At 48.0% G+C, this 23,788-nt stretch overlaps 1 protein-coding gene across 1 annotated transcript in view; it reads left to right on the top strand.

Moving 5' to 3' along the window:
* Positions 1-2,747: 2,747 nt before the first annotated feature.
* Positions 2,748-23,788, top strand: part of PLTP (phospholipid transfer protein) — a 258,838-nt gene continuing 237,797 nt past the window's right edge. The window contains exon 1 of the mRNA XM_086932536.1: positions 2,748-2,940. The gene's annotated coding sequence lies outside the window, so the exon portion shown is untranslated. The remainder of the gene's footprint in view (positions 2,941-23,788) is intronic.

Here is a 23,788-nt window from a genome sequence, read left to right as displayed (position 1 = left end):
GTCCTTGGGCGATGCAATCCAGCAGTCCCCGCAGTCACCTAGCTCTCCCTCTCAGCAGCACAAACAGCACCAGGTAGGCGAGGACCGCAATGGGATTTATCCAGGCGAAAGGTGGGGCGGGAAGAGGACCAGATGCGGCAGATCACAAGCCGCTCTGCATGCTGGTCCTCGCAGTCCCGCGATGAGAGTGTTAGGTCAACAGCAAAGCCAACTCCAGCACTCTCTGTCCCAATTCAGCAGCTGAGCACTTTCACTGCTCCTCAACACGAGCGGCCCCCTTGGAGCGAGGGCCGCGAGAAGTGAAGTCCTTGGGCGATGCAATCCAGCAGTCCCCGCAGTCACCTAGCTCTCCCTCTCAGCAGCACAAACAGCACCAGGTAGGCGAGGACCGCAATGGGATTTATCCAGGCGAAAGGTGGGGCGGGAAGAGGACCAGATGCGGCAGATCACACACCGCTCTGCATGCTGGTCCTCGCAGTCCCGCGATGAGCGTGTTAGGTCAACGGCAACGCCAACTCCGGCGCTCTCTGTCCCAATTCAGCAGCTGAGCACTTCCACTGCTCTTCAACACGAGCGGCTCCCGCGGAGCGGGGGCCGCGAGAAGTGAAGTTCTTGGGCGATGCAATCCAGCAGTCCCCGCAGCCACCTAGCTCTCCCTCTCAGCAGCACAAACAGTTTTGTCAAGTGGAGAAGCTGGGATTGAACACAGGTTTTCTGGTTTCATAATGCGCAATTCAGCCACTAGATGTACAGGCTTCGCTTCCCCTGCAGCCCCCCTCATCCCCCCCCCCCTTTCAATGCGACCCTTGGTCATAGCACAGACCAAACATTTTGGGGCAGATGTATCAACATCCAGATTTGCGAATCTCAAATAGCGATTTTTTTAGAAATCGCTACTTGAGATTTGTAAATTGGTATGTATGTAGAAAATCGCATTTTTTTGCGATTTCTTAAAATTCCTTAATTGCGATTAGCAAATTGCAATTAAGGAATAATTCCCCATTCATTTCTATGGGCCAGGAGGCCCATAGGAATGAATGTGAAGTTATTCTCAATTTGCAATTCGCAATTTGAGAATCACAAATTGAGAATAATTTCAAGGGTGCAAGGGTGTCGTAAGGACACCCTGATGCACCCCTGAAATTCACATGCCCTGAGGGCATGTATGTGCGCCACATGTCACCTTCACAAATCCAAAAAAGTGCTTTTTTGAAAGAAATCGCAACTTACCACCAACTTCAAGTTGGTGGTAATTTGCGATTTCTTAATGAGAAATCGCACAACTTGGGTGCTTCATACATTGCATTTAAGGAATTGCAAAATTTGCGATTCCTTAAATCCAATCGCAAAATAAGGAATCGCAAATTTGCAATTCCTTATTTTGCACTCAAATTTGCTACATACATACCATTTAGCGAAAATGTGTTCGCAAACGTCGAAATTCTGCGAACTTCGGAGTTTGCGAACTCATTTGAACTTCATACATACGGCCCCTTGACCCTTGGGAAATTGTTTGCATTATCCATGCTTTTGATTTATAAGGTCATTTTGCCCTCAGCCGTCAGGTGCAAAGTCGCTGGGGTGGCCTAAACCACCCACTTGGATTATATGCCAAGGTGCGTCTGTTGACACAATGGGAACACTTTTTATGAAAACATACAGTCAGCCATTTCACCATGGGTTAATGAAATAGCAAGAATGACCACGTTGTTTGTGTTTTTCCAAAGAGAAATTCCAAGGCAGGGCACCGCGGGAGGTGTGTGATGCGTGCTGTTTTAAAAAATAAAAAAAATATCCCGACGTGCTGAACGTTTTCTGCACAAAGTAGCCCTGGGCAGGCAAAAACATGACAGACAAGGTGTCAGCAAGCCCGCCCTACACAGGGTGAGCCTCCGGAAGCCATGTCTGATTTGGAGCGCCAGCCCTAAGTTTGTTTCCAACGTCACAGCTGGCAGCAGTTCACCTACTTTAAATGAGGCGGAAAATGCGCGTTGAACAGATGAAACATCTGTTATTTTCTTACCTTTGTCCTCTTACCGTCCAACTCTCTAGGTCTAGGAGAAGGTTGTAGGGAAGGGTGTGGCTTAACGGCTAGAGCGACCGACTTTGAATTTGGGGAACAGGGTTCGAGTCTGGCGGGAGGCTCAAGCATCCTGTGACTCTGGGCAAATCAATTCATCTCCCCGTGCCTAAAAAAAACAAAAAATAATAAAACGCGTCCATCTGTAATGCAAATGGTGCTCATGTAAAGCGCTCTGATTCTTTCAGGTGGAGTTCGCGCTCTATAGAACTGCAACAAAAAAAAAACCAAAAATATTTTGGGAATTTAAAAAGGGAGCCCCAGCTCACAAAAAAGTTAAAGCTGTCAAAAGAGGAGGACACATGGTCAAATCATCCTAGGGTCTGGCATCGGTTCAGTGCCTGCTGGGACCACTGCGCCACTAAAGAGTTTAGAGACACAGATCCCGACGCTCGTTAGGTCTTGACAGCAACAAGAACGCCAGAACTTGCAATGTCCCAAAATCCTGGAAAATTGAAACAAATGCTGGCGGTGGTGCCGAGGGCGGGTGATGTCGAACGCCCACGCGTGAGTTACTCTGGCCTTCACCCACAGAGCAGGCAGGGAATCGGCTTGACACAACCCCTCATCATCACCCCTGCACGCCGCCTCTCCCCCCGGGGCCGGCCGCGAGAGGAGGGGCAGCGCCTGGAGCAGTGTATAAAGTTCTCGAGCCGCCCCGCTCTCCTCAGAAGTTTGAGGCCTGGAGAGAAGTTTGGCCAGCAGTAACCCCGGCTCGGAGCACATTCCATCCCAAGGGAGGGGGGAGACCAGGAGAAGGCTGACAGCAGCGGCAAGAAAGAGCCGGCATTGTGTGAGGACAGAAGGGATTGTGTGACCCCTGCGAGCGGGCCTCTGTACCGGTGTGTCATTGATCTGAGGTGGGTATGCATTGTGCCTTATAGCTGCAAGGAGTGAGGGGGAGTTTGGACATTGTGTGCGAGTGACAGTGCCTAACATGTAAAACAACAGAAGAGAAGGGGCTCAAAGTTGTTGCTAGGCGCTTCACAGGCTGTGCGAGGACAGTTGCCGAGTACAAACACTGCTTAATTTTAATTCCACCCCTCGCCTCTTTCTTCCACCATCCCACACTACCTGGGCTGGATCACATAACATTTTTGACTGATTGATGTTCTCGGTGATATAACTAGGCAGTCCTTGGCGCAAATACCTTTTACTACCACCTTATGAAAGTACATTTGTGGAGTAGGTATAGGTTGACAAGACTTTTTTGTACATATATCATGTTTAATTTGTTGTTATGAGGGTATATGTTGTGTTTTTGGTGCGTTTGCGTGTATTTTTGTTGTGTTTTACTCTGTTTGTTGGGTTGCATTTAGTTTTGTTGGGTTAGCTTTAGTTGTGTTGTTATTTTGAATTGTATTATATCATTGTGTTCGGGTGTGCTCTGTAATCACTTTAGAGATATTAACAAATGCTGCTACATTTCCAGCAAAAATACAGCACTACCTTAAAGTTCCACGCACAACAACCATTTACCACAATCTAAGCTGGTAAAATACCGCTGATCCAGCTCCACTATTTAAGACTCTAATCAGTCAAAAACTGTGGCAGAGACCGTGTCTTAAGTTAGCACTTCCAGTGCTCACTTTATGTGATCCAGTCCAGTCCCTGTCTCTTCAACTCATTCTTGCAGGTTCTTTTTTTGTCAGCCAGCCTTCTCCCTTTGTAATTGTTCCCCCCTCTATCTCTGTCTCTCTCTCTTTCTTTCTACCTTGCTCTCCCTTGAGTTGGGTCAAAGTCAGTTGTTGAACAAGCATTGGAAATGCAATAGGTCTCGCAGCATTAGAGTTAGTGCTTTTAGAATTGTTTATGGTTTTTTTTGTAAATCTTTAGCATTTTTGTTTCCTGTAGCCAATGCTAAAGAATTAAAAAAAAAAGCCATAAACATTTCTAAAAGCTCTAACTCAAATGCTCCTAGACCTATTGCACTGTGTGAGGGTGAGGGGTTGAGGGTGAGTGAGGGTGAGGGTGAGTGAGGGTGAGTGAGGGGTTGAGGGTGAGTGAGGGTGAGGGGTTGAGGGTGAGTGAGGGTGAGGGGTTGAGGGGGAGTGAGGGTGAGGGGTTGAGGGTGAGTGAGGGTGAGTGAGGGTGAGGGTGAGGGGTTGAGGGTGAGTGAGGGTGAGGGGTTGAGGGTGAGTGAGAGTGAGGGTGAGTGAGGGTGAGGGGTTGAGGGTGAGTGAGGGTGGGTGAGGGTGAGTGAGGGTGAGGGTGGGAGAGGGTGAGTGAGGGTGAGGGGTTGAGGGTGAGTGAGGGTGAGTGAGGGTGAGGGATTGAGGGTGAGTGAGGGTGAGGGGTTGAGGGTGAGGGATTGAGGGTGAGTGAGGGTGAGGGGTTGAGGGTGAGTGAGGGTGAGGGGTTGAGGGTGAGTGAGTGAGGGTGAGTGAGGGTGAGTGAGGGTGAGGGGTTGAGGGTGAGTGAGTGAGGGTGAGTGAGGGTGAGGGGTTGAGGGTGAGTGAGTGAGGGTGAGTGAGGGTGAGTGAGGGTGAGGGGTTGAGGGTGAGTGAGGGTGAGTGAGGGTGAGGGAGAGTGAGGGTGAGGGTGAGTGAGGGGGAGTGAGGGTGAGGGTGAGTGAGTGAGGGTGAGTGAGGGTGAGGGTGAGTGAGGGTGAGTGAGGGTGAGTGAGGGTGAGTGAGGGTGAGGGTGAGGGTGAGGGAGGGAGGGTGAGTGAGGGTGAGGGTGAGTGAGGGTGAGGGTGAGGGAGGGTGAGGGTGAGTGAGGGTGAGGGGTTGAGGGTGAGTGAGGATGAGTGAGAGTGAGGGGTTGAGGGTGAGGGGTTGAGGGTGAGTGAGGGTGAGTGAGGGTGAGTGAGGGTGGCTACGGTATGGGATGTCTCATATTAAAATTACGTGTGACCTGTGAAAACGTGAGTGAGATACCGGCATGCCATGTTCTCATGTTCTCTTGTACAAGCGCAATCGGGTGTTCAACAATGCCATAGTGGGCCGGTTCATGGCTACGTGTTCTATCATAAAAATAGTGCAAATGCTCATGTTTAAAAACGTCAAAGCCAAAGGAAAGTGCGATTTAATTTTAAAATCAAATAACTGATTACGGCGTGGTGACAGCGTGGCAGGAAAGTGAAAGTGAAAGTCCGATTGAAGTGGATATTTTTTTAAAACCAAACAACTGTCTAACTAAAGGCAGCGGGTCAAGCGTGTCAGTCCCTGGAGCTTACCTCCTCTCAATGTCCGTGAGTTTTTCCGGCATGCGTGCACCGCCTGGTGCAGTAGCTGGATGGTTCCTGGAGGCTCGACGTCCTGGTAACCAATAGTATGCAAGGGGGCGGGGTTCAGTAGTAGGGCATTATTTTGAACGGGTTTACGTTCAGAGTTGCGTGTTGGCGGCTGCTGTTTGTACGAGGTAATTGCCATTGTGGTGCTCCGTTGGGGGTCACAGCATTCCTTTTGGTGGTGCGTGCTGGGGGGCGGGTGTTTGCTCTGCCATTTCGAGTGAAGTGATGCATTGATTGTCAGCATTGGGGCGCTTGAGCTCGGCGAGGCTCACGTGTACTGTGCCGCAATTGTATATTAGCGTTATTTTCTCCTCAAGCGAAAGGATCGGAGACACGGCGACACGGCGGGTAAAATAAACAAAAAAGAAGCCGGAGGGAAGAGAGGGGAGGGGGGAGGAGAAATGCGACACGGCGGGAAGGGGAGGGGGCGGAGCGGGTCAAATAAACAAACAAGCCGGAGGGAAGAGAGGGGAGGGGGGAGGAGAAATGCGACACGGCGGGAAGGGGAGGGGGCGGAGCGGGTAAACAAAGACGGACGTGCACGCGCTTTTAAGCTCAATGCGCATGCGCATTGAGCTTAAAAGTCACGGGCACTGCAAGGAATCGCCACGATTCCTTGCAGTGTGGATAAAGAGCGGATAAGTCCCAATACTCTCGCCTTGCTCGATGCGCATGCGCATCGACAGGCGAGACCTAAAAATAAGTCCCGGTCCCCAAAAATGAGTGCCGTGCCCATCACCTGTGACTGCTACACTCAATAAGTACTTAGGGGTGACAGTTAAAGATTCTGTTTGGTAGAGTGGCCAAAAGGTTCCACAATATTTACAAAGTACAGCTGGAAGGATGTGTTGACAGAGGAGAAATGGAAAAGTGTGGCTCAATGGTTAGAGCGGCAGACCCTGATGCAGAGTTCTGGCCCGGACCAGGGTTCAATTCGGAGCTCAATTTCCCCGGACCTGATAATTCTCGCCTCAGTGCCTACTCTAATCATGGGTCCCACTCTGCAACTCTGGGCAATAGCTTGCTTAATCTCCACAACGGCCCCAACAGCGCTAGGATGCCTGGCTTCACCTTGGGGGTGCCCAGGAGTGGGCACTTCACAGGGAAAGGCCAGGAAGGGTTCCACAGCGGTATGTGTACAGCACCATGCGACCCCTTCGGGGGTGATTTGTGCGCTATATAAGCACTACATTTACAAAGGAGCGCATGGGGTTTAGTGATAGGAAAGATAGCAGCCAGTGGTGGGAGGATGTCAGAGGGGAGGAAACGGCTACTAGAGGGGAGAGACCAGCGATTTAGGGATGTAAGTGTGTCAGAGAGGAAGCAGGGTCCCTGCCTTGGGGCCAAGAAGAGGAGGACAAGTGTTACTCGCTGCAGGTGGGACAAGAAGCTGTTCATTATACTGGGGCAGGAGTCTGCCAGATGGGAACAGAGTTAGTACTCTAATGCTATTATGGTAGGAGGCCCTATTACAGCCTACCCCTCAACTCATCCTCAGCTTCACTTTACAAAAAAACAAAAGGATTCCCATAATCTTCAGTGGCATCACAGCCATGAAAACCTTCAGCCATTTTTGTCATCACCAATGGTTCAGCGCTTAATTTGTGTTGGGGTTTTCCAGTGGCCAACACACACTTATTAACACCAGCACTTACTTATGACAGCCCATGGCATGGTGGCGCTGTTTGTTTTGTTCGGTTTGGAGCACATCAGTTTAACAATTAAATGCACATTTATAAAATAATACTAGAGCATCCAGGCCATTGTTACTGCTTTGAGTGGCCTGAAATTTTCTAAACTTTCACATTTTTAGGATTGTGATGTTTGATATGGAGCATTTGTACGTGCCGTGATGTCGGTTCCAGTAGGCAGTGAAACCTACAGTGGCCTCCTGAGCAATATCTTGGTCCTCTGCACTTGTTTGTTTACAAATTAACTAAGCACTTGACATCACCCTTCAAAAGCCCACCAACCCACCCTCCTAAGAGACTAAAAATGTTGATAGGTATGCGCAGGGGCTCCCGGCATTGCTCGTTGGTGGAGGGGGGGTGGGGTTTGTGGGGAATAGGGGGACTCGGGGTTCACGAGAAAGGGGTGCGCAATATTAAAAAAAAACGTACCTTGCCTCTGGGTCCCGCGTCTCTGCTCCTGTTCTCGGCGAATTCGAAGAACTGGAAGCACAGCCAGGTCCCACTGACCAATCACAATGCTGCAGTGCAGCGTTGTGATTGGTTTGAGCATACTGGTTCAACGCTCAGTCAGGGAATGGGGGCCTCCTGGGCATGTTCTCCATGCATGCTGTAACATGACTGTTTTGGGCGGCCGAGAGTGCCGGCCAAACAGTCATGTGCACTTAGGATTGGGCAAACCACTCCTCCCGCCCTGCTCGGAGAGCAGAACAGAACTGCCCACCCGCCCTCCTGCAAAGCAACAGGAAACATAAAATGATAATAACTCATAGTTATTAGCGTTTTATGTTTCTATTTCGCACTGCTTAAAAGCAGTGGGGCGGCGCTCCTCCGCCATAGCGGAAGAGCTGCCACTGATGGTATGCGAGGACAGAAAAGGGCTAGGGCTAGTTACTGGGAGACTGTTTGTGGATAGAAGGCAGCAAGCTGTTGAAGAACGAGCAGGGGCTGTTTAAAGAGCAACTGGAGCTACTGATAGTCATGGAGGGGTTGTATGTCAGAATATCAAGAACAAACATATTGTGGGGCTAAAACATTTAGGCCTAAAAGTCAAGGGCTAAATATCACGGAGGTAAGTACATGAGGTACGTTAGATTAATTTTCTCTGCTCCATAGCTACATACCATGAAGCTATATATATCTCCAAGGCACGTAAATGTGAAATTAAGTATATTAATCCTACACTTACCTCTGTATACTTACCGTCAAATATTTTGGTCCCATGATATTTTGCAGTGAGCCGTTACTGGCAGGTATTTGCAGGAACCTGTGAAAGAAAAGTGGGGGGTGGGGGGGGGGGGGGGGGGGAGGTGGGGGGGAGGAGGCCGGACTTTTCTAAGGTGAGAGAGGAGGCTAGCTGATTGGAGGGGACTGAAGCCGCCTCACATTGGAGGTGAATGGACAGCAAGGGGTGTTCTCTGGTGTTTGATGAGACATAGTTAATTAGGGTTTTCCTCATGGGCGACTGGGGGGGGGGTCAATAATATGCATGAATGCATGTGCAGCTGTCAACATATTGAGGGGGGTCCATGCTGTGACCAACCCTTGGCCTTGCTATTGAAGCAGGCAAGGCCAGGAACTGCACAGGAGGCTTGCACTACACTGGACACCCTAGGGGCCTGCCATCTTGCAGGACATTGTGTTGTTAAGTAAGCCAAGGCTGGGCTTTCTTCACTCCCACCCCGCCACCGACCACTTGTGTGATTTCTGTCTTCTGTACATCTGTACTGATTTTAAAAACAGTTAGGATTTTATTTCTTTTATAACAATCAAAGGTATGGATTACATCTATCTTAAAGGGGGCTGCTTATTTTGGGGCGGTAGTTTAGCATGTTTGCCCTCTCCTTTTGTCAGCCTGTGCCAGGCTCAAATCCAAAGTCTCCCCCCCCCTCCCCCCCTCCCCACAGGGCTGTAATTCTTTGACGTCAGGGAGCTAACCTCGATAAGCCACAGGCGTGCCCAATCTTGTGAAGAACGCTCCTGGCCTTCTGTGGGGAGGGAGCAGGGGCGGTCGAGGAAGTTTCTGGAAACAGTCCTGGGCACAGTCCAAAAATGGGCATTTCATTCAGGGGCACCTCGGCAGAGAAGGGTTATTCCGTATTTTACATATTATCATCAGCCCAGGGTGCACTGTGTTCTGATTTCTTAAGCTATCCCAGGGAGTGTTGTGAAGGCTGGTTGCTTGCTGCCTAGAAGCTCAAGAAGGAATGGTTTATAAAGTTTATAGTCTGGCTTGTGAGGCCTCTTAGTTAGCCAGTAGAAACTTTTTGTCATAGCAGCGTATTGGCCTATGAGGATATCTAGATATTTCCGGACAGACTGTGGTCAGCAGAAGTCTGGCTGGGCTGGGGCTTGGGCAGAGCAAGTCACGTGTCAAGCATCAGCCTGATGACGCTGGGATTCCCACCTAGATTTTTACCTTACCACTCTGAGGAATCCCCAGGTCGACGGACGACTGGTCTCTTTAGTATGCATGGAAGTGTAAAGGAAGTTCTTTTAATTCAATGCACCTTTGACAGATTCCCAAAATCAATACATTTTAATCTGAAGAACCACTGACCCCGAGGGAAAAGTTAAAGATTTTATTACAAAGCCAAAAATAACTGGACATACAAACACCTCAGCAAGAGGTTCAAGAAATAAACTGGCAATAATACAAACATAATCCTACGCAGGAGTCTCAGACGACTCAGAATAAAAAGCAAAGTTAATTTTAAAAGCATCAGGCATGCAATCACTGTGCCCACTGGAACCCTCGACTGCATCTGTTCCAATGGAAAGAAAAGATTAGTCTGTCCCTACACTAACTCTAAAGTGACACCCCTACTTAACATACCTCCCAAGCAAGAGAAAAAAGTGTCAGCTGTGAAGCCTCCCTAAGAAGGACATTCACTTTTTCCAAGTAAGTAGAACAAACTAACAAGCTCATTCGAAGATGCTCCTTGGTTTCTCCTGCCTAGTCCAAACTAAGACCCATGTCTAACTGCAAATCCAATTGGACTGCCTTAGACAGGACCCAGTCTAAACCCAACTGAACCTAACCCTAGCTTCACTAAGACCGAACAAACTCTCCACCCTCAAGGCACTTTCCCTAATACAAAATCCCCAAAACAATGAGTACGCCCATGACACTCCCCCCTTCAGCAGGTACAGACTCTCGTACTTTTCCAGTGTCGAACCTTCTTCTTCCAAAAACCGTTGCTGTGTCCTTGGATCCCAGGCATCTTCTCTGCCAAATGTTGCAAATGCACCTGCCAGCGCATTCCCTTCGTCCGCACTCCTACTCTAAACAATGGCTCATTCTACCCAACTAGTTCCATGACCTTGAACCTGCAAAAGAAATGCATGAGATCGAATCCCTCTACACGCTCTAACTTTCAATTCACAATTCAACCTCTTTCCCAAAGCACATTTCCCAACCCAGCATCTCTAGTCTTGCTAAGAAACCCACATTTAGGCCTCTGCTAGCGTTTCTTCTCTCAGGCCTTTACTCTTTTAAATGCATTTCTAATACTACAAAATAAACATTTCATGAATAAATCCTAACATTACACTCTATGTTAACGAACATTATTCTCATGTTAAAGCATCATTTTCTTACTAAGCAACCTACACGTGCAGCTTTAATTTGGCACGTTCAACCTCGAGGCACATTGCATATACAGAGCAATTAATTCTAAGTTATCCAAAACATTACTCTCTCAACTAAGCACTACATTAATCAATAAATGGTATGAGCATAATTCTATATACTATAACACCATCGATTAGTCCTACATTTCTAAACCAAACATTAGTAGGGTCCTCTAAATATGCGGGTGCTGACTACGGGCGATTATGATGCACCCCTATGATTTTTCAAACAACATGGCGCTCTATCAAGCCCATGAAGTATTGGAAGTTAATAAACCTATGTCCTCTATAATTTAGTTCCCTGGTCCAATATAAAAGATCAAATGCTACATGGAAACTGTTGGGGACGGGAGATTTAGAACCTTTTGTGATATACGTAATGTCCTGTAGCAGGGCTGCAGTTGAGAGGTAAAAATGCCTGCCAATCCAACTACCCGATATCATCACTCCACCAGGTTATTCGATGATCTCCATCTAATATTGCTGTAATTTTGTCCGTGTCTAGTTGTAAGAGGGAAGGAATTATTGGTACTGGGACCAGTGCTTGAAATGGAAAAATAGAAGTGCAGTTACTCTGTACCGGAGTACCTGCTTGTTTCTGAAAAGTGGCGGTACTCTCCAATTAAAAGTATTATGTCTCTCTTGAGAAGTGGTAGTACTCTCCAATTAAAAGTATTATGTCTCCCTTGACAACAGTTTGATTGGAATGTTCTGGTTCGTGTATTGTACTTTTAACCTTGCACAGAAATGGAATGTCATGTGTTTTAATGGCTTTTTATCCTGTCTATTTGTAATTTATGAGTATTTTTAACTTAGACTGCTTTGAATGTGTTTTTCCTATTGCAAGGATTTTAACTAATCATGCAATTAAAGAATTCTGTACCTTTTGTACCTTTGTACGTCTCCCTTGAGAAGTGCAGGTACTGCCCCTCTCAAAATAAACAAGCATTTGCAATGCAATAGCTCGCATTAATTAAATTTGAGCTATTGGCATTGCTAAATATTGCAACACGAATTGCAACAAAAGTCTATAAATTGTAGGCCAAAAAAATGTGCATTTATGTTTGTAGCAATGGTGGCATGCTGCGCTTGAGATGAATATGTTTAAAAGTAAAGTGCGCCATACTGCGATTGATGTGTGCACTGATGGCTGGTGGTGTGTGTGCCTGTAGAAATTGTGCACTGATGACTGGTGGTGTGTGTGGTGGAAGTGTGCACTGCCGGCTGGTGGTGTGTGTGCCTGGTGAAAGCGTGCACTGACTTCTGGTGTGTGCCTGATGGAAGCATGCACTGACGGCTGGTGGTGTGTGTGCCTGGTGGAAGTGTGCACCGCCGGCTGGTGGTGTGTGTGCCTGGTGGAAGTGTGCACTGACGGCTGGTGGTGTGTGTGCCTGGTGAAAGCGTGCACTGACGGCCGGTGGTGTGTATGCCTGGTGAAAGCATGCACTGACGGCAGGTGGTGTGTGTGTGTGCCTGGTGAAAGCGTGCACTGACGGCTGGTGGTGTTTGTGCCTGGTGAAAGTGTGCACTGACGGCTGGTAGTGTTTGTGCCCGGTGAAAGCGTGCACTGACGGCCGGTGGTGTGTATGCCTGGTGAAAGCGTGCACTGACGGCTGGTGGTGTGTGTGTGCCTGTTGAAAGCGTGCACTGACGTCTGGTGGTGTGTGTGCCTGGTGGCAAAGCGTGCACTGATGGCTGGTGGTGTGTGTGTCTGGAAGTGTGCACTGAAGGCTGGTGGTGTGTGCCTGGTGGAAGCGTGCACTGATGGCTGGCGGTGTCTGTGCCTGGTGAAAGTGTGCACTGACGGCCCGTGGTGTGCGTGTGCCTGTTGAAACCGTGCACTGACGGCTGGTGGTGTGTGTGCCTGGTGGCAAAGCGTGCACAAGGGGTGTGAGTGTCCCTCAGACGCGAATTGCCTTGTTGGTGCTAGTGTGGTGCAGTGAGGGAAAAAAATGCTCGAAGGGTGGTTAAATAGCAATTGTAGTGTCAGTAGAGGAAGGTTCTCAGGCTAATTCAGGCTGTCATATCCCTACAGAATGTAGCATTCTAAGCCCTAGCTGGTTTTCAGCTGAGTCCATACATGTATGCAGCACATTATTGCACTTCCTCTGTCTTCCCTCTTCACTCACGAGGCGCTCCAAAGACAACACTACAGCTCTTGCTGGGTAAAAGTTTATTCTTGACCCAAAGCACCACAGCTCACAAAGAGAGCACACGTGGAAATGCTTGTGCATAGTGACACTGCTGTGTGGTGTGCCTCACCGCACATGCCTCCGGCCTCTTTTTTGCCTCCAAATTTATCGGCCGGGTCCCTGATTAGTTTCTAATATTATGTCTCCCCATCAAGAACCGAGCAGCATCAGGTGTGTGGGCTGCTGTGCTGGATAGGTGAGGCAGTGTCTGGTGCGTGTCCATATCGGTGTCAACAATACCTGCTCACTCACTCCTTGGCCTCTGTGCTGAGCGCACCAAGTGATGCGGACTATAACGGTGTTAAGACTATTTGCTTGTCAACTCTTTGGCCTCTTTGCTGAGCGATGGGGGGTTGTAAAGGTCTTAGTCGTCTCCCTGGCCTTGCCGCAGAGTACACAGAGCGATGGAGCCGGTGTGCAGCCTATAAGCAGGAAATTTGGAGTAATGGTGAAGATCAAAGGAAGGTGCATTTATTATGGTCTGCTGAGAGTGCTACTGATTCTGTTTGCTCACGTGGAGACCGGACTGATATAACACTCTAAAATGGATTGGGGGGGATATGGTGTCCAAACTGTCTAATCAGCCAGAGTTCAAAATAGCGGATGCTGTATTTAGAGGGATACTAATCGAAGGAAAACTGCTCCAGAATTGTAGGCATGTGCTACAAAACTAACATAGCACCAGATGCAGCTCACGTCTGCAAAGGGTTTCCAGGCAAACGGACAGAAGGGTCATAAAACCCCCCGCCCCGCCCCCCACTCCACTTCTAAAGAGGACACAAGGGATTCTTTGGGTGGAACAAAAGGACCCTATAAAACTTGTGCTCATCTCGAGGAAGCGCATTCCACGAAGGCTCTCTGAAGACTGACAGAAACGCAGGAATGAGGCCCCAGCAACAACACAGATTGTTTATGGGCTGTTACCAGAGCTCTCATAGACATTACAGCTCAAGAAATCACGAGCTGACCACAAAGACTGTTCGAACCCGTGCCCCGAACAGACAAGTGTTGCATGGCTAAACACTTATAAGGTCCCAAATGCTAGACCTATTGGCTATGCCAATGCTTGTTTTGAGTGAGTGGCTCGTGCAGGTATGTCACTGTCAGGTAGAGATGCTGTGAGTGCTTTTAAAGGAGCCCCTATGACATTGCGCCTCTTCAAAATGTATGTTGGGTCTGGTGTATACTTCTAGCCCCTATTCCAGTCTTCTTGTACCCAATGCATCCTTAAATGTCCCATGTACAGCCGTTTACCCGTCACGGGTGGTTGTGGTGGACGTGGTTATGGACATGGTGGTGGACATGGTGTTGGTGGTGGTGGACGTTTGTGGTGGTGGACATAGTGGTGTTGGTGGATGTGGTGGTGGTGGACGTGGTAGTAGCGGACATGGTGGGGGTGGTGGTGGGGGACGTGGCGGTGGTGGACACAGTGGTGGTGGACGTGGTGGTGGTGGTGGACATGGTGGTGGTGGATTTGGTGGTGGTGGAGGATGTGGAGGTGTTGGTGGTGGATATGGACGTGGTGGTGGTGGACATGGTGGATGTGGTGGTGGTGGATGTGGTAGTGGTGGACATGGTGGGGGTGGTGGTGGATGTTGTGGTGGATGTTGTGGTGGATGTTGTGGTGGATGTGGTGGTGGTGGACATGGTGGTGATGGACGTGGTGGTGGTGGACGTGGTGGTGGATGTGGTGGTGGACATGTTGGTGGTGGACGTGGTGGTGGTAGTGGATGTGGTGGTGGTGGATGTGGTGGTGGATGTGGTGGTGGCCTCGTGGTGGACTTGGTGGCGGCCGTGGTGGTGGACATGGTGGCGGACATGGTGGAGGTGGATGTGGTGGACATGGTGGTGGTAGTCGTGGTGGATGTGGTGGGTTGGTGGTGGTGGATGTGGTGGTGGTGGACGTGGTGGTGGTGGATATGGTGGTAGTGGATGTGGTGGTAGTGGATGTGGCGGTGGTGGACGTGGTGGTGGTGGAGGTGGAGGTGGTGGTTGTGGACGTGGCGGTGGTGGACGTGGTGGTGGTGTATGTTATGTTATATAGAGATTTGTAATGCACACTGCTACTCACAAGTGTCCTGGCACGGAGGGAGGTCAGTGATAAGAAAGACAGAAAGTTTACACAGATTGCTTGAACAGATGAGTTTTGAGGAGCTTTTTAAAGGTAGCTAGTTCCTTAGTATGTCGCAGATGTGGTGGTGGTGGATGTGGTGGTGTTGGTGGTTGACATGGTGGTATTAGTGGTGGACATGGTGGTGGTGGACGTGTTGGTGGTGGGCGTGGTGGTGGTGGACGTGGTGGTGGACATGGTGGTGGTGGACGTGGTGGATGTGGTGGTGGTGGTGGTGGACGTGGTGGTGGTGGTGACGATGGGGGTGGACATGGTGGTGGTGGATGTGGTGGACGTGGTGGATGTGGAGGACATGGTGGTGGTGGATGTGGTAGTGGTGGGCGTGGTGGTGGGGGTGGACGTGGTGGTGGTGGATGTGGTGGTGGATGTGGTGGTGGATGTGGTGGGGATGGTGGTGGACGTGGTGGTGGTGGATGTGGTGGTTGTGGACGTGGTGGTGGTGGATGTGGTGGACGTGGTGGTGGTGGACATGGTAGTGGTGGATGTGGTGGTGGTGGTGGATGTGGGGGTGGACGTGGTGGTGGTGGACGTGATGTGGTGGACGTGATTTCCCTTTATACTGTTTAAGTGATTAAATAGTGGTGGTGGATGTGGTGGACGTGGTGGATGTGGAGGACATGGTGGTGGTGGATGTGGTAGTGGTGGGCGTGGTGGTGGGGGTGGACGTGGTGGTGGTGGATGTGGTGGGGATGGTGGTGGACGTGGTGGGGATGGTGGTGGACGTGGTGGATGTGGTGGTTGTGGACATGGTGGTGGTGGATGTGGTGGACGTGGTGGTGGACGTGGTAGTGGTGGACGTGGTGGTGGTGGAGGTGATGTGGTGGACGTGATTTCCCTTTATACTGTGTAAGTGATTACATTTTAGCCTGAATCTGCCCCCGAGATAGAAGCCTCAAGCAGCTGGTCAACCATGCAGGGAGCTGCCCTGTAAAGTGCCTGAGTCCTGTTAAGCTGAGACTGTGAAAGGAGCCGACGTCTGTGCTGCAGTGACACCCCCTGCTGCTCACTTTCATTGACGCCCCTGAGTCTTGGGTTACTGTGCCTCAGAGTGCCTGCCCCTCATGTCTGGGCTGGTGACGCAGGAGCGCCCCTGCAGCTTGGCATCTGGCACTTTCAAAAGTGCGAGCATAGGGGTCTCTAGAGAAAGCACAGGGGTGGAGGTGAACCCCATTCCACCCTCACTGGCACCCAGAGTGTAATTATCGACCCTTTCTTGGTGTGTTCTGGTCTCACAGTTGACATGTGTAGTATTTATCATGCAGCGTGTGGGCTGCAGCCCTTCCAAGGAGTATGTTTGCCTTTATAGCTGCAGATGCAGAGCCGTGCCAAGCTGCATGAAAGGCAGTGGAGGGAGAGAGAGCGCCGCGCCTGGGCCTTCACAGCACATGAGACGAAGAGTGTTTGTTGTTTGCACGGGCCAGCCCTAGCTGTCACGCTGGGAGACAAGTAACGAGGCCGGCACGTTCTCACCTGCTCACGAGCTTGACACATCTGTCGAAGAGATGGTGCAGACTTGGGCTGTGAAAAAACAGACCGCCTCACTTTGGCACGTTTGGCCGCCTCACTTTGGCACTAGCAACAAGGGACAGAGGCTGGACCTGGCGGCTATTTTTCCTTTAAAAAAAGAGGGGAAAAGGGATGGAAGTTTGGCTGAGGGGGACATTATTTCTCAATAAAACGACAGTTATTTCAAAATGCAAACACAAACTTTGCAAAGGCAAGGGAAACAAGGACATTGCAAGCTTTTCAAAGGTAAAAAATAAGGAGCTTTGCATCACCCCAGCAGTATAAAAAACAAGCCAAGCCACGAAAGTTAAAGTGATCGGACGGAGGCAGAGGGGAAAACAGCGCATGCGCTGCTTTAGGCTCGACCTAAAAAGTGCTGGTATTCAGTACTGTACAGTACCGGCCCATTTAAAGAACTGACTGGGACATGTTGGTCGGTAAATATTACACCCATGGGCGTAGCTATCAGTAGTGCAGAAGATGCAGTGGCACCAGGGACCAGGAGTGTTGGGGGCCCACTAAACCCCAGTTATGGCTGTATTTTACTACCCAACCAACGGACATGGTGGTCCTTCTTCTTGCCTCCACCCCGGCTCATAACACCCATGCTACACCATTGATTACACTGAACACGGAGACTGGCATGAGGACAGGGAGACCTGGAGGGCAGGGGAGGGTGTGTGAACAGTGGTGCAGGGTTTGGGGTTGAACTCAAAGACTGAATCCAGTGAAGCTGAAATATTGGAGAAAGGGTTCAGGTGTCTTTAGTGGATGTGGTGCGTGATTGTCAACGCCATAGCCACTATATTGTCTTCAACATCCTGAAATCAGGTGTGGTCTCCCTCTTGCTGAAAAAACCTTCTTTGGTGCCTGGCGATCCGGCTAATTTTCAATGCTTTATTTGAACCTGTGGTTTCTGGTGCTTGGCACTGGCACTTAATTCTCAACACCAGCACTTATGACAGTCTGCCACATGGTGGCGCCGTTTGTCTAATTTAGAGACGAGGACAACAACAGTTGTTTATTAATTCAAAATACATAAAAAATGACTACCTGCAGCCCATACCATTCTTATAGCTCTGTGGGCCTGGAATAGTCTGAATCGTCATACCTGTAAGAGTGTGCTGCTTAGTAGTTCTGCTGGTACTGTTATTGGCAGCGCTGGAAGGTGCACTAGTGGTGAAAGCTAAAGTGGCCTCACGAGGGCCATGCCACGTATTCATTTAAAATAAAAATTCCACAAATTAAGCAATGCTCCTTTCAGGTCAATTTCCAAACTCCCATTTCCAGCCAAGCGAATGAATGCTCATATTTCTTTGACTTCTATCAGACTGTTTTTTGGCCAAGTATGAGCAGGGAGCTACTCTCCCCCTCGTTACTTGATTGACAGCGGATAGTGATGTTTTGTGGATAAGTGTGGCTCACTGGTTAGAAGCGGCAGACCCTGAAGCAGAGATCAGGCCCGGGACCAGGGTTCAATTCCCGACGCGGCAGGGTCTTGGGCTCAATGTCCACGGACTCGATAATTCTATCGCCTCGGCGCCTACTCTAATCATTGGTCCCACGCTGCAACTCTGGGCACTAGCTTGCTTAATCTCCACAATGGCCCCAACAATACTAGGATGCCTGGCTTCACCTTGGTGGTGCCCAGGAGGGGCATCTCACAGGGAGAGCCAGGAAGGGTTCCATTGCGTTATACAGCGCCGGGACGCCCCGTTGCTGGGGCAGCTGTGCGCTTTACAAGTATACTACTACTACATTTTGTTACACTTATTTTGTGTCCACCTGCTGCATTCAGCATCACCGACCAAACACGTTTCCTGCAATGCTTCACACATCTTGGCTTAAGTGGCTTGGTCATCACACTATTAAGGCTTTCTACAGACTTTGATTTGGATGAATGCAAAAATGCACTATTATCAGGAACCAGCCCTTTGAGTTTGTGGGAGACCCTGCAGCCTTAACGGACAACGCTGATTGAATGTCCATGCTACGCTCTGTGGCCATAAAGTCATTTTTAGGGCAAATGAAGGTAGCCAGGCGAAAATATCCACTAAAGACCTTGGGTCAAAGTCAGAAGTCCCACCCTGCAGGTACTGGATGGATGGAGGCTGGTTTGAGCAGTGTGCCCTCCCCCACCCGCATTGGTATGACATTTCTCAACACCCCCCCCCCCCCCCCCGCCCCCTCACGACCACTCATTTGGTTACCACAATAATATGCTAAGTGGCACAGCCTGCATACAGTCCCTGTCTGTGGCATTTCACAAGTCTCCTGTAGTTCGCATGGGTAATGATACCGGATGAGCTGAAAATTAGGGCACCAGGGCAGGGTTGTCTGTTTTTTGTGCATCTGCACCTACAGTAAATTTGTTCATGTAGTGCCGACAGCTGGCCCATGTACCAGGAGTGAGCCTGTGCCAGGGAGCCAGGCCACCATGTCAGCAGTTACGGATTGCCAAATAGGCAAAGTGGGCACCAGCCTATGGGTCCCACTCTTTTTAGGGACCCAATTAAAACGCATCAGAATAATATTGTTTTGATTTTGAAAGAAAATTACAATCAATCTTTCTTAAATTGTTTACAAAAGATCGAACAAAAAGGAATCATCTCAAAGAAATGAAAACTTTACATTAAAGACTCTATAGAGGAAATACTGTATAAATGTAATGTACCCATCAAATATTTAAAGTTTTGTTGGTTTATTACAATTTTAAAATTTCAATTTTTGTTTCATAACATTAATAATTGTTAATGTTTTGTGTTGTGTATTAAAATGTTTTTATCAAAATTGTGGGTTGCTATAATTAAAACCGTATTGGGAGATAATTTGTGAGGCGGGGTGGGGGGGCTGAAATTTCGACGGGGTAGGGGCCTCCACTGGGTTTAATCCGGCACTGCTTGTCAGAGGTCTTTTCTGCTGCAGCTGTAGATGCCAGTTCGGGACTTGCTGTATGAGAATTGGGCGGAAAGAATAAGAGAATAGCCATTTTAATTGTTATTGTTATTGTTATTTTAATTTTATACCGCGCCTAATCACCTGCAGGTCTCTAAGCGCCAGGAAAAGATGGTACAGGACAACAACATAACGAAGTCAGAGCAAAGATTAATGTATTTAGTTATTTTATAGAGCGTGGGCTTAAGGCCTGTGGTTTTCAGAGCGCCATACATCGAGTTGAAATTGACAGTGGTTCTTAAAGAAAGAGTTACAGAGGATGTTTCTATTTATAGTTTTGGTGCAGTTTAAATTAAATGGCTTCATTTTCTTTAACAATTGTATTCCATTACTCAATATCATCTCGTCTCTTTTACATTCATTCTTCTCTCAGATATTGATACTTCAGTTTATTTTGTGAACTGCATCTTCAGTTTTCACCAGCAGCATAACATCTGGATTATGGTACCATGAGCCATAACACTTTTCTGGTAAAATATTTTCATCATCGAGTTTCTAATAGGGACATTGAGGTCTTGAATCTTAGAGTGAGCAATTCTACACTGAAAAGGATAAAAACAAGGTTTCGGGTGTAGTTTTTTCTTAAATGAAAAAGGGGTGAATTTTTGACGTGTACTTTGATTGCATTCCAGATTTTGGGGCTTATCCCGAGTAGGATATGGATAAGATTTTTCACCTTCTGTGTAGTCTAGTAGGAGTTTGCTTCTGCTCCTTGGAGTCCTGGATTCTCATAAGACTGAGTTTCTTATTCAAATATTTAGGGATATTTAGATAGAGGGCTTTCTAGATTAAATACATTTTGAGCAAGCATCAGGCTTTGAAAATAATCCTATTTAGTGCAGAACACTGGAATGAGGTTCTCAGGTTTTGTGTTGGTTAAGAAGCAGGCAGGTGCATGCAGAACTTCCTTCAATGAGACAAGGCAATTTTTTGGGCAGAACAGCATTGAGGGTTGCTGGAATAGACCTTCTACTCCAAGTTCAACATTCCATTCTTTGTAGTCAGTGGCGGCTGGCTTCTACGGAGGGTGGTGAGGTGGGGGAGGGGCATAACAATAAATACATTGACTTACTTTTCTAACTTGCCACGCTACATTGTCCTCCCTCAGGTGTCTTCTCTCCTCCTGGAAGCTCCAGACCAGGAAACGGCACTACCCAATCCTGGCGCTGCTCTCACAGCATGAGAGCAGCACCAGGATTGGATAGAGCAGGCTCTCTCAGTGCTCCTAAGAGCACTGGAGGCCTCCGCTTTCTCTAACCCAGCTGTCTAAGACATCGCAGTCTTGAAAAACGTAGAGTAAGCAATTCTACACTGAAAAGAAAAAAAACAAGGTTTCAGGCATCTAGGTGTTTGCTTTTTAGGAACTTATTCTGCAGTTTTTTTTAACGGGAAGGGGCGAAATCCTGACGTGTACTTGGATTGCATTCCACATTTTTTGGGCATATCTTGAGTAGGATCTGAATACGATTTTTTACAATCTGGCTATTCATTTAGGAGCTTGCTTCAGCTCCTTGGAGTCTTGGATCCTCGCAGGAATTTGAGTTTCTTATTCAGATATTTAGGGATATTTAGTTAGAGGGCTTACTAGATTGAAGGCATTTTGAGCAAGCATCAGGCTTTGAAAAGAAACCAATTTATTGTATAGCATAGAATGATATTTTCAGTTTTAGTGTTCGTTAAGGAGCAGGCAGCTGCATGCAGAACATCTTTTAATGGGACACGGCGATTTTTTTGGCAGAACTGCATGGAGGGTTCCTAGCTAAATCTTATTTACATTCTGGATAGGTCTGAAGCATAAACGTCTCCACCTTGCCCTGTAACGCACCACTGTCATGCGTGTTTCTGCATTTCTCTGTAGGTAAAGGTTTTATTTATTTATTGTAAGTGCTTTTTGAGCATTGGAATTTTCAGAGCTCCATGAAAAACATGAAGTTGTTCAAGGCCAATAATTGCTGGAACAGTCCTTCTAATCGAAGTCCAACATTCCAATGTTTGTCTTTCTGCTTCTCTCAGCTTAATGTAGAACATTCTAACTTTAGTGGTGGAATGTACAGCCATTCTTTCTTGGGCTATGTCAGTTGTTAAAGGCCCTCGTCTGTGGCACTGGCCTGTAATTGGTATTTGGGGCCTTTAATAAACGGTATAGCCTTCTACAGTGGACTATACAATGGAATGGACAACCCACCTCATTAACAATTACTTTGAATAGAACATTCCAGAGAACTTTGCTTAATGTATTGGGCATGGTGCTCGTGCTTTACACTCGGAAATGTGTGGAATAATTTAGAAGCAAGTTTAGCGCCGGTGCTTTACATATAGAGTGGTTACCACTGGTACTGGGAGAGACCCTAAGTCAGAATATTTAATAAGTTTCTCTTTAGAACTGCCTTTGTGTGGGAATCTCCCACAGAAACTCCTTTGTTGCCGGTCAGACTCAAACTCTCATAAAGCACATATAGTGTCAGTCAGTCAAAGAAATGTTTATTTAGACCAATGGTCTTTAAACAACACAATTGCACATATCACCACTTTATATTAAACAATTTGCAATTTAAATAAATGTTGCATTATTTAAAATTTCATCGACAAAATTCGAAGCTAAGACCAATACAATTTAACAATTCCCTGTATTATATAGTGCTATTTTCACCATATCTTCTTTAGATCCCAGTAACTCCTGACTGGGGCTTGCAGGGAAGAAATATAAAGATCCATGGACTGAAAAGGTGCTGAAGTGTGTGGAAAATTTTAAGTTGGTGAGACAAGGTTTGAAAAATGAGACGCTGACCTTGCAAGGTGTAAGAGAGTGCAGGATTACATTGTTAAGCGATAAGCACCCTTCAGTGTGCGGGTGGCTAGGGGTGCAAGAGAGAGTACCAATGTATTATTAATGCATGTTCTTTCACTGATCTCGGTTACCTTCGAGTGGTGTAACATACTGTATAGTGAACAAGTAGAAAAGAAAACAGAAGAGCTTGGTCTTCGCATGGCACCTCTAGGCGCTTTGCCAATATCTCAAGGAGGCCACAATTTCGATTCGCTCTGTACAGGCGGGGTATAGACTACACCCAGGGCTTTAAGTGTGATGAAAAGACTGGAGGGTCTCTCAAAGGGGTGTGGCCAATGTAATTAAGGGCATGGCTTAAAAACACATAAGCTAAAAATCTGTGTCTAGCATAGTTTGCCGCCCGACTTGGATTTTGCTGTTTCTGTCATTGCATCCAGATATATGACACAACAAGTAACATCATACCTACAAGTCATGACTATTGGCTTTTTCAATTGTTGTTAGTTGCATAAGATAAATAAACAGCAACGATGGCTTGTATATAATATTGAAAAAACTTCCACTTAAAGCCCTGGTGACCCACGACAATGATACTGCACCTGAATTTCAAAAAGAGAAGGGAAATCCGGAGCGACAATACATCTCTCTTTAAAGGATTTCCCTTCCCCTACAATGCTCACTTGGCATGACGTCATGCCGTAACTTCTCCACTAATGAGAAGTGAGCAAAAACAGAACCCAATAGAGACCGGTTTAGAGGCCCCCCCATTTAAAAAAACTGCCGGCGCTCAGCACCGTTGAGACCAAGCCAACTTAAAGCCCTGACTACTCCTTGGAATTACTGGTACCATGTGGTAACACTCGCCGGAGTTAAACTCATGGAATGGGGAATGACTGTGCAGACTGGCTTTTTCCAGGTGTAAATCTGCACGTGACTCCCATCTCTGTGTTTTTTTTAATACATCCATTTACCACCTGCTCTAAGCATGTCGTAAATGGGATGCGGTGTTTGTGTGTGTGGCAGGTGTAAGGGAGGAGGGTAAATCACTATGAGGGCGTAAGCTGGGGATACAACAAACAACACAACACGCTGGGATACTCTATAGGACCGGAAGCCCAGAGCGACCTACAGTCGTTTATTTATATCCCTCTGGCCACGCCTGGCCAGAAGGTGCAACATTGTGTGTGTGTGTTTCCGGGTCTCGGCTGAGACCCGCGAAACACTAGAGCGCTACATCCCTTTCCAAGTTGGTAAATGTTTGGGAGCTTTTACTCAGTCAACATGCAAAATCAGCCAGTCTCTGATTCGGCCTTGGGTTCGGCCTTGGGTTTGGCCTTAGGTTGTGGCTACCCCGGCCCCGAACCATCTGGGGGTCCGGTTCTTCTCTGGCCGGAGACGGTGGGGTGATTTCAGGTCCACCATCAGCAGCGAGATCTCCTATGTCTTCAGGCTGGCTTGCGACTTCAGCATTTGACCTGTCGTTACCTCCCATGGAATTAGTCTCAGGAGGGATGCGTTTGAACCAAGACACGTTTCTGGTCACCTCTTCTCCATTTCTCTGTGCAGTCACCGCTGTGCCT

This window comes from Lissotriton vulgaris, chromosome 7 (genome assembly GCF_964263255.1).
Source record: "Lissotriton vulgaris chromosome 7, aLisVul1.2, whole genome shotgun sequence".
In the NCBI taxonomy this organism is placed as follows: domain Eukaryota; kingdom Metazoa; phylum Chordata; class Amphibia; order Caudata; family Salamandridae; genus Lissotriton; species Lissotriton vulgaris.
Note: the sequence above shows the minus strand (reverse complement) of the source record. Positions and strands in the feature narration are given on the sequence as shown.